Source organism: Ambystoma mexicanum, chromosome 13 (genome assembly GCF_040938575.1).
Source record: "Ambystoma mexicanum isolate Mex_15411 chromosome 13, UKY_AmexF1_1, whole genome shotgun sequence".
In the NCBI taxonomy this organism is placed as follows: domain Eukaryota; kingdom Metazoa; phylum Chordata; class Amphibia; order Caudata; family Ambystomatidae; genus Ambystoma; species Ambystoma mexicanum.
This window is the reverse complement of record NC_090938.1, coordinates 195,098,235-195,114,535: the sequence shown is the minus strand read 5'-3', so window position 1 is coordinate 195,114,535 and position 16,301 is coordinate 195,098,235. Positions and strand designations below refer to the sequence as shown.

At 43.8% G+C, this 16,301-nt stretch overlaps 1 protein-coding gene across 2 annotated transcripts in view; it reads right to left on the bottom strand.

Annotated features, from left to right (window-relative positions):
• The window catches only part of SYT2 (synaptotagmin 2), a 1,362,149-nt gene that overhangs the window by 923,474 nt on the left and 422,374 nt on the right, over positions 1-16,301 (bottom strand). For both annotated transcript variants that reach the window (XM_069633618.1, XM_069633614.1), the window contains exon 2: positions 13,921-14,003. The gene's annotated coding sequence lies outside the window, so the exon portion shown is untranslated. The remainder of the gene's footprint in view (positions 1-13,920; positions 14,004-16,301) is intronic.

Below are 16,301 nucleotides of genomic sequence, written 5' to 3'. Positions count from 1 at the left end.
AGAAGAAAAGGCATGTTGGCTATGGGGTAATAGTTGCCTGCCAAAGACGGATCCAGTTGTTTTTTTTAGCAGGGGTGTCCATGCTTATGTAATGGTAGTGGGGTCATAGTTTTCATAGAAGGATAGATTAACAAATTTAGTAATAAGAGGGGCAAGAAGGTGGGCACAACAATTAACAATAGCCGTGGGGCAAACGTCCCCCTTCAATTGGTTGGCTCCAGTTTGTTAGCATCTCCAAGATAACCAAATCTGTTACTTTAGAGAAGATAAAGCAAGGTGTATGATCAACTGGTCTTTCTATATTGCTGTCTGATATGGCATTCATGTTGACCAAGATGTCACTTTTGATGTTCTTGATTTTTAGCCGCATTGAGTTCTGGATATCCAAATTCCACTTCACATCCTTTGTGGCTGAAGAGGAAGATGGACATGGGTCCTCTAGTTCTTTTAAGATCTTAAAAAGTTCCCTTGAGTTGGAAGAGGCACCCTTAATTCTCATCTCATAAAACAATTCCTTGGCCTCACAGATGGACTGCTTATGAGTCTTGACTGCCAACAGAGCGGGACTCGCGCCATCTCTTGAAGGCCCTGTCTTTCAGTGATTTTAATTTCTGGGTGTCGGAGGAATAGCACAGTTTTGGTGGTTGCATCTTTACCAGTCTTTGTTTTAATGGAACAAGATTGTTCAATGCAATAGTCATCATATTGTCACATTGTCATAGGCTGATGCAATTTTTGAGGCAGAGTCAAATCAAGCAAGGTTGTCTATTAAAGGGGCAAAGAGAGGGCGCATGGAGATGGGAGTTAGTTTATGCAAATTACGACAAACATCCTTCACTAGAGAGTTCCTCTTTTTTTCAAGTGGCATACATTTCGGCTGCTGTAAAGAGATGAAGAAGTGGTCATACCAAGGGCAGGGATTCGCTTCAAAGTGATCTAACACTATGGGAAGCCACCCACTACAGAATCCTACCACCACTATGTGATGACTGTTTAATGCGTTGAGATAAATTCAAGTTCTCTAGTGTGGTCTTGAGTAGATTTAGCCAGGGTGTCATCAGGTTCATTGTCGCCCAGGTTCAAATCCCGAAGTACAAGCACCTTAGAATGAGGTTTCAGTGAAGATGAGATCCAATCACTGAATTGGATAAGAACACAGGCATACTCTGGGCGGGGGCATTATAACGAAAAGATATTAAGTGTGGTATTAGGGTCGATCATCAATTTTATATGTCCACATTTTTCATGTGTGTGACACTGTGATGCCGCCCCCTTTGCCGCTGAGAAGATTCCTTAAACCACATTTCTCCCTATGCTATTTCAGGATGCTAGACAAAGTCAAAGGCTTTCTGCTGGTCTAAAAAACATGCAAAGACTTTTCTGCAAGTCTACAAAATATGCAAAGACTTTTCCGGTGTGCTCTTGGTACATATTTATCTAGAAGTGTATGTGTGGAGGGTATATGTGGTCTGCTGTTTTAGGGGAATTAATACGTGTGGCTCCGATGTAGCACATCTTTCTCTAAAATGAAAGAATTTTATATACTATCATTTGAATGGTACAGACTAGATTCCCCATTTTACGCCCCATACTTTCTTTACACGTCAGTACTTTCTTTGGTGTAGCCTCTCACTGGTTTTTAGTTTGGGCTATTATGTGGCACTAAAGCGCTGAAACTATTGAATTGTAATACAGCAATGAGAAAGATAGGATGTGTGGATGTACACACACCTTGTGGTTATCTTTTGGTTACTTACTCACCCAGTGATTGGCCATGTCCATGTCAATCCATATGACCATTCCATCTCACTACCTGCTCCTTCATGCCCAAAGCACATACACCTGGAGTCTTGTTGAGCTAGCTTTATCATGTAGTAACATTTCAAAGCAATCTTATGATATTTAATGGCTAAATTGAAGTTATAAATATGTATCTGGTGTAATAAAAATGGCTTAAGCAGTGGGCCTTCAGCCGTTGATGCATATGCAATATGAGGCCCCTTGCACTGAAGCCCTGTTAAAAACAAGTATTGTCAAATCTAACAGTTTAGGCCTATGTTCAGTGCTAGGTAGGCATTTGCCAGACACTGCTATCATATTCTCGGATTCTATCACCATCATGTTACCATCTTATTTCCACGTAGTACCATTATGGCAGTGCCTGACAAATGTGTTTCCTATGCCTTGCTGATTTTACCTTGCCTATATGTGAGGGGGAGGCTTGGTTTGGTGCTGCGGAAAAATGTCTGCACTAAAGAATGTGGTTGAATAATTTTTGTATTTGATTTTAAATCTCCCTAGTGCAGTGTCTGTGCATCTGGACCAGTCAGCTTTTAGTTTCTGGAAATTGTTTATCTTGGTGTCGTTTCTTGGACTTGTAGGTCTTGTTGGTCTTTTATGACTCTTTCTAAGGTCTAGAGGAGAGGGTCTGCAACCTTTGACTTTCGAGGTTTTGTGGGCTACAATTCCCATAATATCTAGCTATTGACTATGATTTTTAGGGATGATGGGAGTTGTAGTTCAAAACATCTGGGGCGCCAAAGATTGCAGATCATGGTCTAGATTATAGTTACAGTTTGTTCTGTGTTCACTTCTCCTTTTGTATCAATCAAAAAGTCCCTTTTCCCAGTGTTAATCATTGTTAAGTTTCCACGCATTGCTTCTTTGATTCTTGTAATTGAGATAATGAATCCAATGTTTTAGTGATTCTTCCATAATCAGAGGACAGCTTAATTTCATATAAGATTTATTCCTCATTATGAGTGCTCTGATGTTCAGTCCTAAACTGTGGGGCGGGGGGTATGTTCTCTGGCCAAATTCCTGATATCCTCTTTTCTTTTTGTTGTTAAGATTGTGATTAACTTGGGGCGCGTGGTTTACCGCGATGTGAGCAAGGCATGTTCCGAGTGAGCTCTCAACCTGATCCTACCAAACAAAATACTTTAGTGCACCAAAAGCTACAGAAATGCCAAATTTGCACACAGACACTGGGCAGCAGCAGCAGCGCTCAGTGTGGAATCGCCCGCCGGGAAGAGTAAGAACCAGCGGAGCCAGCGTGGAGGTGGCCGTCGCCAAAATGGCAGGTGCTACTCTGTAGAAAGAAAAGATGTAGAAGAAGCCCAACATGAAGAGCCTCTCCTGCTCTGCGGGACGGATCTGGATAGATCAAAGTCCAACAGCAACTGCCGACACCATCATTGAGGAAGGAAGGGTGACGCTGACCCCGGAGAAGCACAGTGAGAGGATTGCGGCGGCAAAGGTAAGAGACATCAATACCCCCTGCCGAGGGCCATATAACAACCCAGGGATCGAAAGGGAAAGAGCAGCCCGGAGCAACCCGGAGTGAGCCCGGCTGCAGAGACTTACCCCACCCAGCCAACAACAGCACTCCAGAGACCGGTTTGTAGATAGTAGCTCACAGCAGTTTAGAGCTGCCTCCCTCCAGCTATCTCCACACCAGCCCGAGCAGAGGTATGACACTGAGCCACTCTAAGGCAGAGGCATAGAAGCTACCTCCACATCACAGCAACGAGAGCCTTTGTACATCAGCCAGGAAGGGCACAGACTGGGGGAAGTGGCCACCTGGAAACACAGTGAGAAGGCAAACAGCACGCAAAGCAGAGGGCAGAACCGAGTAGTAGAATACAGTCCTGCTACAAGCGTCAAGAAGGCCCAAGGAACTAAGGAAGAGATACAGTCAAACGATTTGATCACAAGAAGAACCGACAAACCTCAAGAGAGTCAGATGCCGGAAAGGGGGAGGGAAAAGATGGCAGCACAGCCAAACCATACCACAATGGAAACGTTTGCAAAAAAAGTGACCAGAGGCTAGATTCCAAAGCCTCGGATGGACAAGCACAGGGGAAAGGAACAGGTGACACAACAAGACAACACTGACAACAAAATCCTGAAGGCGATAGCGGCACTGCGATTGTCCATGGAGACCCACATTGGAGAAGTAAAAAGCGACATGACCACTCCTGCGTTAAGATGTATGCAACCGAGCTGGCAGAGTGGGAGAAACTGGAGGATGTCTCTGTCTCCACAAAGGAATTGCAAGAAACGGTCCAAGATTTGAAGGCAAAAGTCTGGATGCTGCAGCACAGGGCCGAGTACGCAGAAGGGAGTGTGATAAGGAGCAATATCCAAATCCTGGGGCTGCCTGATGGAGCGAAGGTAGAGATCCCACCACCTACATTGAAAACATGCTTCTCCAAGAAATAGGCCTGGGTTTGAAAGAGTTCACAGTAGAAAGAGACCCCACAGGGTGCTAACAAGAACCCCCCCGAGTCCCCTGGAGAAGCCCTGTGACCCATCATAGCAAAAATCCTAAATTACAGAGACAAAGAGATGATCCTAGCCTTCTCCAGGTTGGGGGGAGAGATCTGCTGGGAATCAGCACTACTGGCAATCTACCCAGACTATACCATGGAGGTTCAGAGGAGGATTGGCAAATTTATCCCAACAAAGGAAAGACTACAGTGCCAGAGCATCTACCCCACAAAATTAAAAATAATCCACAATGGAAAATCCCTCTTTTTTTAACCCCCCGAAAGAAGTGAATGCCTGGATGGACGAACGTGGCATGGCAAAGATGCCAGAGAGAAGAGAAGGCCACATAGGGGCAAACAGGTGAAAAGTTACATCAGGACACATACTTGGCATTGGACGCACGACACGGATATGGAGATATGGCAAAGAACCCAGGAACTAGAGACAGAAGACTTTATTTGGACAGACAATCCCCCAACAAGAACTATGAGGAAAGTACAATGACTAGAATTTCTAATTCCAAGTCTTGTTCCATCACGCAATGGGCTGGGGAGTTCTGTTGTGCTCCTCTACCAAGGAGCAGTTACAGTGCTAAATGTACTTGATCACCAAGCCGATGGAGCTGGAGACAAATGGTGCTGGGGACTCTACCGGGAAACACCGGTGGGCGGTATGTTAAAGTTTATGTTGGGGTAAGTTGCTTCAAGTTACAAGACGGCATCATTACGCACATAGGGAGAAACATGGCAGAAACCCATAAGTCAACTGTAAAGGGGTAAGAGTAGGGTGATCTCTCCAATGGGAGGAGTAGTTTGGCGAGGGGTAAGGTGACACGCAATGGCAAAAACACTTGCAATCTCCCCCTGGAACGTAAGAGTGTTAAACAACTATGTCAAAAGTATAAGGGTGGTTATGTACCTATGTCAGAAGGGGATTCAGATTGCCCTATTTGCAAGAAATGCATTTTACACAATACAATCACAAGTACTGAGAAAATGGGGAGGTAAAGGGTACAGATTGACATAGTCTAACTATGCTAGGGGAGTTCTCATCTAGGTGGCCACCACGGTGCCTTTCCGACTGATAGGAGTGCAAACTGATGCTGAGAGGAGCATGGTGGTGGTGCACGGGTTCCTTGACAAAAGGGAAGTTTGTTTGATTAAGACTTATGCCCCCAACTATAGCGCAGTCACTTTTATTCCTTCCCTATATGCTAAACTAGCCCCCTTTAGAGGCATGGCATGGATCTGGGGTGGGGACTTCAATTATACATTGGATCCAGACCTTGACTGGTCAGATAAGGCTTTATCCCTGTCCCCCCTGACCAGAGCCCTGCGAACACTGATAGAAGAACTAGAACTACAGGAGCTCTTGCGATGGGTACATGGGCTTAAAAAAGAGGCCGCATTCTATTCAAGTGTGCATAAACTATATACGGGAATAGATTACATTTTAACAGGGCACACCAGCTGGGAGACATTGCAGATGCCTCATATGAGGGTAGAACTCTCCCAGATCACTCACCCCTAGTGTTAAGAGGATACTCAGCAGCCATCCTGCCCCAATACCCACGTGGAAACTGGGAGCAAAAACCCTAAAAGACGGACCCTTCAGGGAAGAACTAGGTCGGCAGATAGAAGACTACTTCAGCTTCAATATAGACAGCATTAAGAGAATGGGCATTGTATGGGACGCCTTCAACATAGTGATTATGGGGGCAGCCGTAGCCAAGATAGTGGGGTCCGGAGAGAGCTGGAACAACAACTAGCAAATAAAGAGGTTAAAATTAAACTGATAGTGGGTTCTAAGACATAACCAAGATGACAGAACCAGAGAGTAGACTTATCGAACTTAGACAGGAATGCGTAGAACACTGGGGAGATAGAACTACGCAAAGTACACAGAGAAATTGCACGGGCAGGGCGATAAACCAGATAGGATGCTAGCATGGCTACCCAGAGACGGGGAGCTGCAGAAGGGATGATTGCTGAGATAACAGATGAATGTTGGGTAAACTGAAGGTCACAAAAAGAAATAAATGAGACCTTTCGATCCTTCTACCAAAACGTCTTTGGGGATGCGGGAGACCCCAAAGATAGGGAGATAGCAGAGACTCTGACAGCTATCGGTTTGACCACATTTAACACAGAGCAAAGGGAAATGCTGGTTGCGCCACTCACAGTAGAGGAGTTAAGGGAAGTGATAGCCACACTCCCAGCAGGCAAATCTCCAGGGGGAGACGACCTCCCAGCAGAGTTTTATAGATAATTTGCAGACCTAGTGGCCCCAAAAATATTCTTGACCTTGGAAGAGGCATATGAAACAGGGAAACTACCTGTTAGCATGGAAGAGCAATAATACTTCCAATTTTGAAACCCGGCAAGGAAGGGAAATTCTGTGAATCCTGCAAACCGATATCATTGATAAACCAAGACACCAAAATCCTTGCAGCAATGCTAGCTGAGAGATTGAAAAGACTGATTACAACACTAATACACCCGGACCAAATGGATTATGTCCCAGGCAGAGCTACAACAGAAAACCTAACAAGGCTACATGCCGTTATATATAGAACCCGGAAATGGCCGGAGGGCTGCGCAGTGGTGGCACTAGATGCCCCAAGGCGGTTGACTCGGTCAGGTGGGAACAGCTGGTTGCATCCCTACGAAGCTTTAGCATAGGGGACAACTTCATGAGGTGGGTCCAAATGCTTTAATCTAGTCTGACTGCGAGATTACCAACAGGCAGTTGGTTGGCAGTAGTTCACAATACACTGAGGAGCTAAACAAGGCTATCCCTTGCCCCCCTTGCTGCACATCCTGGCATTGGAACCCCTAGTCGTATTTATTAGGAAAACATTCCAAAGATACTGGGCTCTATGTAGACGGGGTACATCATGTGATAGCCCTATATGCAGATGATATGCTATTATACATAAAACACCCTGAAGAAAACCTCGAGTTATATCTAGAGGTGTTGGAGGATGTTGCCACAATGTCGGCGAGCACGATCAGCCAGACAAAATCCTGCCTCTTTCCAACAGCAGGATGAATGAGGGTGGAGGAGAAGAGGCTTCCTTGCGTTCTTTTTGGCGGTTGCCTTGGCATGGAAAACTATTCCCCCTGATATTAGGGAAGGGAAATCAATGGCCCTGTTTAGGAAAAGACTAAAGGCTTTTCTGTTCAGATAGTGGAGGATTCCAGCATTGTCTTTTGACCTGTTTCTGATTCATGTCTCTGTAATTTCTGACTCAGCTTCATGTTTATCCCTGAACTTTAGAATTACCAATACCTAATGCACATATTACAACTAGCTGACTGACTCACAGTGGTCGATGAGTGCTACAATAGAACTGCTATGCTCTAGCTACATTGTATACACGATGTATGTTTTGGATTAAGATTTATTGGTAATCCTACCGATGTCACATCTGAGAATGGTATCAGTTATAATGGTTCTTACAGGATGTGATGACATTGTGTCTATGTGCTTTTGTACAGTGTTAAAGCTTTGTTGTTTTTTCAATGTTATTTCTGTCACTTGCATTTAGCATAATTCCATGTGTACAACAATTTGTGTATGTTTTCTTTGCCAGATTGTGATAAATCTAAGGAAAAATATTCAAAGAGGACACCATCTAGTTTAGGCTCTGGCAATACTAAGCCAAAACGTCCATGTGAAGGGTTAACAAGGCTGTCAGGAAGAAATGAGTAAATGACAGAGCAATTGTCCAATCAGAGACTCGATACTATATCCAGTTGTATGATTCTGTCAACAAATGATTGTTTTGTTTATACTGTTGTTGCCAGGATACGGAGCCGGAGGAGACGAAAAGTGATGGTTATGAGTGGGCGTACTGAGGACACGTCGTGAAGGAGAAAAATAACGTCGACTTGTAAAGAAATCCTGTTGCGCCGTTGCGCTATAACCAATTTAGTTTTGTCCCCTTCAAGCGATCGTTTGTAAATTGCAACGTAGTTTTGTTTATTTTTGGATCCCTGAAGTCCTCGGATTCATAGCGCTGAGTGAAGACAGAGATGTAAAGGACGACACCGGGTCAGAAAAGCCGACCCCCTGAATATACGTAGAAGCAATTGAGATTGTGTTTCGAACGAATATCGTTTCACTCCGTACGAAGCTGGGTGAGAAAAACACTGCGGACGCCAACTCCCATCGGCCACGAAGCTGGAGAAGGAGGGGCAGAGACAGAATGGAGAATTGAAGGTGAAAATATTGGAAAGACTGATTGAAAGTGTTTAAGAGAAAAGAAAGACTACATAATGGTGATCCAAGAAAGAGAGGGATTGACTTACAGAAAGCCATAAAAAATCAGTCATACTTATTCCAGATGAAAGCTAAAAGCAATTAAAGAAAGAGTTCCAAGAATAGTTAAGAAAGGAAGACCAGTCAGAGAATATATGTATAAGAACAGTAAAACAGAGACTAGAGACTCAATGGACTTTAGAGTCACGAAGAAAGGAAGAGAATAAACCTAGAAAAACAATTGTTAAAACGTGAACTGAATAGATTTAACGAATAACACCTACATTTTACTGTGAAAGAAAAGGAGATATCAATTCTGAACAGAGACTTACCTGAGTATAACCTTTTCTGAACTGAATAGACGTCCGACATCTGAGGAAAGACTGGACAGAGAAAAATGTTTGTCCAGTTGCAGTCGGCTGGAAAATTGATGAATGGGTGATAGTTTCAGAATGGCCCAAGAAATAGACCCACTGTTAGGAAATGCTAGAGCAGCTGTTCAAACTGAAGTGACCGGGAATGGACCCTGCTTTATTCAAGAAAAAGGTCTCTACTATCGAGTCGGCAAGGATACCACAGGAGCTACTGTAAAACAGTTGCTAGTCCCCAGTAAGTACTATCAAACAGTCTTGGAAGTGGCACACCTAGAGTTGGGTGAAGGACATTTTGGGACTGAGAAGACCACGCAGAAAATGTTGGCAAGGTTTTATTGGCCAGGTCTGTATGCCCAAGTAGCTCGTTTCTGTCAGGCCTGTCCGGAGTGTCAGTAAAATAATAAAGCAAATATAAAGAAAGCAGCTCTACAACCAATGCCGGTGGTATTAGAACTTTTTAACAGGATCGGTTTAGATATCGTTGGCCCTTTAGAAGCCTATTCAAGAGGGCATAAGTATATATTGGCGATTGTAAACTACACCACTACATACCCAGAAGCGGTTCCTCTTAGATCTACTAGTGCTCAGAATATCTGTGATGTATTAATACCTTTTATCAGCAGAGTGGGGATTTCAAAAGAGATTGTCACACATCGTGCTTCTAATTTTATGTCAGCCGTTATGCAGCATGTTTGTGGGATTCTGCAAATGAAACATTTGAAAACGGCTCTTTATCACCCCCAAACCGATGGCCTTGTTGAAAGGTATAATCAAATGATTAAACAGATGCTTCATAAAACGGAAGACCCAGGGGGCAAGAATTGGTACCGCTTATTACCCTGGATACTTCTCACACTCCGGAATACACCACAATCTTCAACTGGGTTTTCACCATTTGAGCTTTTGTTCGGAAGATCAGTAAGAACGCTACTAGACATCTTGAGAGAAAGATGGAAAGAAGAGCCTATTCAAGAGATCTCCTTAACCGAATATGCCTATCAATTTAGAGAAAGGGTGGAAAAGTTACAAAACATCACCCGAGAAAACTTGTTACAAGCCCAAACAAAGCAAGAACATTATTATAATCGGAACACTCAATTGAGAACCTTCAATAAGGGCGATAAGGTGTTAGTGTTACTACCGACGTCCTAAAATAAAATGTTGGCAGCTTGGAGGGGTCCGTATGTAGTTGAAGAAGTCCTAGGTCCACTGACCTATAAGGTGAGACAGAATGACAGAAGATTTCCAAAACAAACTTATCATGTGAACTTACTTAAAAAATGGATAGAACCCATACCCACTGTGGCATTGATCAATACCAAAGAAGTTCATATCGAAAACTTCCCACAGTTAAAAGAACTTGGACTGGAAGCCTTAAACATAAATCAAGGTTTAGCTGAAAATCAGAAGGAAGAACTCATGAATCTTGTCAAAAGTTATTCAAAGGTATTTTCTACTTTACCGGGGAGAACAACCATGGCGTGCCACTGTATTGTAACCCAACCCGGAGATCTAGTAAGGATAAGACCTTATAGAATTCCAGAAGCAAAGTTACAATCAATTAATAATGAGATTAAGGAGATGTTGGAAACTGGAGTGATAGAACCTTCACATAGTGAATGGTCATCACCCATAGTGTTGGTTTCGAAACCTGATGGTACAGCCCGTTTTTGCATGGATTTTACTAAGTTGAATGAGATCTCTAAGTTTGATGCCTACCCCTTGCCAAGGATAGAGGATTTGCTTGACAAGTTAGGCAAAGCAAAACTTTTGACCACCATAGATCTGACTAAAGGGTACTGGCAAATACCTCTCCAGCCAGACGACAAAGAGAAAACGGCTTTTGATACACCAACCGGTTTATTTCAATTTACTGTGTTACCTTTTGGCCTACATGGTGCACCAGCAACATTCCAGAGGCTTATGAATTCAATTATTGAAGGGCATAAAAACTATGTGGGAGCATACCTTGATGATATTATTGTCTTTAGTCAGTCTTGTAGTGAACATTTGGTTGATTTGGAAACTGTACTTCAGCTATTACAGAGATCTGGTCTTCACATAAATCCTAAAAAGACTTTTGTAGCCAATTTTTACACCAAATATTTGGGCTACTTTGCAGGACAAGGGGTGATTAAACCACAAGAAGAAAAATTGAACGCTATAAAAAATTCACAATTTCCTACGAATGTCCGTCAGGTCCGAGCTTTTCTTGTTTATGTCGGATATTACAGGAGATTCATTCCACATTTTTCAACGTTGGCTACTCCTCTGACCAATCTCCTGAAGACGTCGGCCATGAAAAAAAAAAGTGGTATTCAAACGAGACAGAGAATGCTTTCAATAATCTGAAAAATGCTCTATCCGAAAAAGCAGTTTTACATTGTCCGGATTTTTCAGCTCCATTTTATCTACACACAGATGCGTCTGGGACAGGCCTTGGAGCTGTGTTGTTCCAAAATCAAGGTGAACTGGAAAGACCTGTTCTTTTCATAAGCAGGAGGCTTCTACCTCATGAACTACACTACGCTATGATTGAGAAAGAATGTCTGGCTGTAAAATGGGCCATAGAAGCATTACGTTACTACCTATTAGGCAGAGAATTCACCCTGGTGACAGATCATGCGCCTCTTATATGGTTGGCTCGAAATAAGGACACCAGTCCCAGGGTGCTAAGGTGGTTTCTTTCACTTCAACCTTTTACTTTCAAGACAATACATCTTCCGGAAAATTATTGGCCCAGGCAGAGTACTTATCCCGTAACACTTCCCTTCCCGAGCGTAAGGGCCTAGAAGGAGGGGGTTTGTGATAAATCTAAGGGAAAATATTCAAAGAGGACACCATCTAGCTTAGGCTCTGGCAATACTAAGCCAAAAGTTCCATGTGAAGGGTTAACAAGACTGTCAGGAAGAAATGAGTAAATGACAGAGCAATTGTCCAATCAGAGACTCGATACTATATCCAGCTGTATGATTCTGTCAACAAATGATTGTTTTGTTTATATTGTCATTGCCAGGATACGGAGCCGGAGGAGACGAAAAGTGACGGTTATGAGTTTGGTTGTACTGAGGACCTGTCGTGAAGGAGAAAAATTACGTTGACTTGTAAAGAAATTCTGTTGCGCTATAACCAATTTAGTGTTGCCTCTTTAAAGCGATCGTTTGTAAATCGCAACATAGTTTAATTTATTTTTGGAACCCTGAAGTCCTCAGGTTCATAGCGCTGAGTGAAGACAGAGAGGTGAAGGACAGCACCAGGTCAGAAAGGCCGACCCGCTCAAGATACGTAGAAGCAGGGCTCCATACCGGAATGAGTGTTAAATTGAGATTGTGAAACTAATGAATATCGGTTCACTCTGTACGAAGCTGGGTGAGGAAAACACTGCGGACGCCAACTCCCATCGGCTGCGAAGCTGAAGAAGGAGCGGCAGAGCTCATAGGAGGTCACCGCGTACTGACGATCAGCTGTATGAGGGCGGAGACGAGTCAACGCCGGTGAATGAGCAGCTGATCTGGCAATATGAGCGAGGAGCGAGTTTACATCCGAGTGCAGAGCGAAGACTACAGTAGAAGCAGAAGCAGAACGTACGTGTATGTGAGAGAGGGAGAAGAGGGAAGTAAAAGATTGGATGCAGGCTGGAGAGAAAGCGTCCTGATTAAAAGACAACAGTTATAAAGACAGAATGGAGAATTGAAGGTGAAAATATTGGAAAGACTGATTGAAAGTGTTTAAGAGAAAAGAAAGACTACATAATGGTGATGAAAGAAAGAGAGGGATTGACTTACAGAGAGCCATAAAGAATCAGTCATACTTATTCCAGATGAAAGCTAAAAGCAACTAAAGAAAGAGTTCCAATCGGCATGCGCAGCTGGCCCACGCCGCCCACACCCAATTTCCAGACACGACAAACATACCGCCATGTTCTCCCATTGAGACCAATATCCTCCCGCAACGCATCCCTTCGAAGGTCACCTCCACTCTCTATCAGGCCCTCAACTCTTTCGGGGCTACACAGCTCAACGGGCTCAAAGCAAAGTGGGAGAAGGATGTGGGCCAACTGGAGCCGGAAGACTGGGTTGATGCATTAATGTCCCCCAGGGAAATCGGGATAGAAAATAAACTCAGACTAATACAACTGAGAATCCTTCACCGCTCTTATCACTCATGTACTGCAATCGCCAGATGGGGGGGCTAGAAGATGGGACATGCATCAGATCAAAACTGAGCCAGCCACCTTCAACCATATGATATGGGACTGCCCAGTTCTACAGGCCTTCTGGGAGGACTGTATTAATATGATCTCTGCTGCCCTGGCAACGCCAATCCCTAGGGATCCCAAAATGGTACTCTTAGGCATCTGGGGAGAAGTAGACCTGACAAAATATGAAAAAATGTTCCTGTCAATAGCGTTAGGGGCAGGCAAGAGACTTATCGCGGCTAAATGGGGTTCTGCAGACCTACTGTGCCTGAACCGCTGGAGTAATGAACTGGACAGATGCGCGGCTTCAGAACGCCAGATCTATAATACACGGGGTTGCCCCCGCAAATTCGAAAAAATATGGGGCAAATGGCTTGATGCCCATTGAAGCCTGCCGATGGATGCCGGTCAACACCTCGAATAACACTATTTGCCTGCCTTGTCCTGCAACTGTCCTGGGCTCTTGACCCTGCGGGGCCCCTCTTGCTCTTGATATTGCTATGCCTCTCTCATTTGTTGTATGCCGATGATTCATGTTTATTGTTATGTTATGCTTTTTAAGCCCAATAAATAGAGTTATAAAAAAAAGAAAGAGTTCCAAGAATAGTTAAGAGAGGAAGACCAGTCAGAGAATATATATATAAGAACAGTAAAACAGAGACTAGAGACTGAATGGACTTTAGAGTCACGAAGAAAGGAAGAGAATAAACCTAGAAGAACAATTGTTAAAACGTGAACTGAATAGATTTAACGAATAACACCTAAATGTTACTGGGAAAGAAAAGGAGATACCAATTGTGAACAGGGACTTACCTGAGTATAACCTTTTCTGAACTGTATAGACGTCCGACATCTGAGGAACAGTCTTCAAGAAGTCAAGACACGTATTCTTTTTCCTAAGAGAAAACAAAAGAGTAGAAAGTTATTTTAATAAAAGTTGTTTCGGAAACAAATATAACACCTACTTACCGGCGCAGTGTATTTATTTACAAATTTACAGAGGCCAATCCTTACACAGATCAACTTAATTGTATCTAATAAATGCACATTTTGGAGGCACAGCGTAGTGTGCCTTGTTCTGATAAGATACAGAACAAGTATGAGGACTTGCAAGGCGTGTAAAATAATATTACCAAATGCTTACATTCACTCACACATACAGTGATTCAGCTCACTGCTAATAATTTCACGCTTTTCCTATCGGGACACCTTTGTTGTATTCAGCTTCGTGTTTGTCATAGTTGTTTTAGTTTTTATGTTTGTTTGTGTCGCTGCGCATCCAAGTCAGTGGTGCGTGTTATAGATGCAATAAAGTAAAGTAAAGGGGTTACAATGGAAGGTCCATACCGTCACCTAGGAGTGGATATTTACCACGACAAAAAACACACACATAAATATAATACATTGAAGGCGAAATCGGGGCTAGAAACAGTTTTATCTTCAAAACCTGAACAAGAGACAATGCAAATGGCAAATACAGCACTATAACCAGGGCTCAAGTCGAGGGAGCGCGCGGGTGGGCGTACACTTTTTTGAGGGGTTGGATGCCCCACCTGTGTTTTTAAGAAATTTTAACAAGACATAAAAGTTCTTCAGCAACCATTCTTCCTTTTTTATGCTGCCGGTCTCTATGAGGAATTCGACCATCCGCACGGTGGGTGTGCGCTCACCTGGGTTTTTGGAAATTTTACATGAAATTGAATGATGAGAGATCAACCTCTGGAAAATGTGTGGGTCTAGTCCGCACACATTTTCCCTTGCTCACTGCACAACATACACATAGACGTGTGTACTCTGGGTGGACACAGCCTACAGGCAAAGTCCCCCTGTCATATTTAGTTGGGATATGACAGCCAGGAATACACAATGTCATCTCAGAAGAAGGAGGGAAAAACCTTCCCCCTGCCATGTTCAGGCTAATTAACTATCAAAGGCTCCATGGATCTGCCCAGTCCTTTTGTGTAGCACTGCAGATGTTGGCAGCAATTAACATAATTAACATACTAATAGAGTATACGTCAAACAGGCCCACATGAGGCCTGGCTGCAGAGGTTAACAAAGAAGACCTGGTTGGCAGAGGAAAGAAACCTTTTGAAGTGAAGGTACAGGCTTTGAAGGATTGATACATCCCCACCGAACAGAGACGCAGGTGAGAGCCTTTTTGGGTCTCACCAGGTACTACTGGTAGTTCATCAAGGGGTATGCAACCATTGCCATGCCACTGAATGATGTAACTTCCAAGAAAATGCAGAAGAAGGTAACTTGGACCCCGCCTGTCAATCCTCCTTTCAGGAATAAAGGATGGATTGTGCAGGGCCTCAGTTCTGAAAGTGCCAGACTATGGTCAGGAGTTCATTATCCAGACAGACGCCTGTGATTTTGGGATTGGAGCAGTGTTAGCGCGGCTGAACTCTCAAGGGGTAGAGCAACCTATCAGCTACATTAGCAGGTGATTTACAAAAAGGGAAAGGAACTGGGCCATTGTTGCAAAAGATTCTTACGCATTTGTGTGGGTCGTAAAGAAGCTGAAACATTAAATCTTTGGGACCCACTTTACAATACGATCCTACAGGCGCAGTACCTCAGTCATATTTAGTTGCGATATGACAGCCAGGATTACACCATGTCATCTCAGAAGGGGGAGGGCAAAAGGTGTCAGCCTTGCAACAGACCTGTCAGAGCAGCAACTGACAGACTGTCGCCGGTTACTGGGACAGTTTGCCGTCTGTTTTCACTGACTCCAGGTCATGCAGATTGGTGCACCCATGATGTGGACACTGGAGACAGTAAGCCGGTGAAGAGTAGGATTCAACGCATGACCTATATGGTCAGGGACATATCAAGGAGGATGTTTCCAAGATGCTGTCCCTTGGAGTGATAGCACCATCCCACCGCCCCCCGGGGTAGCACAGTGGTACTGGTCCCTAAAAAGACCAGTGGTGGGAGAACTGAACTTTTAAATGAAATTGAATGATGGTAGATCAACCTCCGGAAAATGTGTGGAGCTAATCCGCGGACATTTTCCTATGCTCACCGCACAGCATACACATAGAGCTGTGCACCGTGGGTGGACACAGCCTACAGGCGCATTTCCCCCCTGCCATGGCCAGCCTAATTACCTATGAAAGGCTCTGTGGATCCGCTCTGTTCTTTTGTGTGGCACTGCAGATGATGGCAGAAATTAACATAATTAA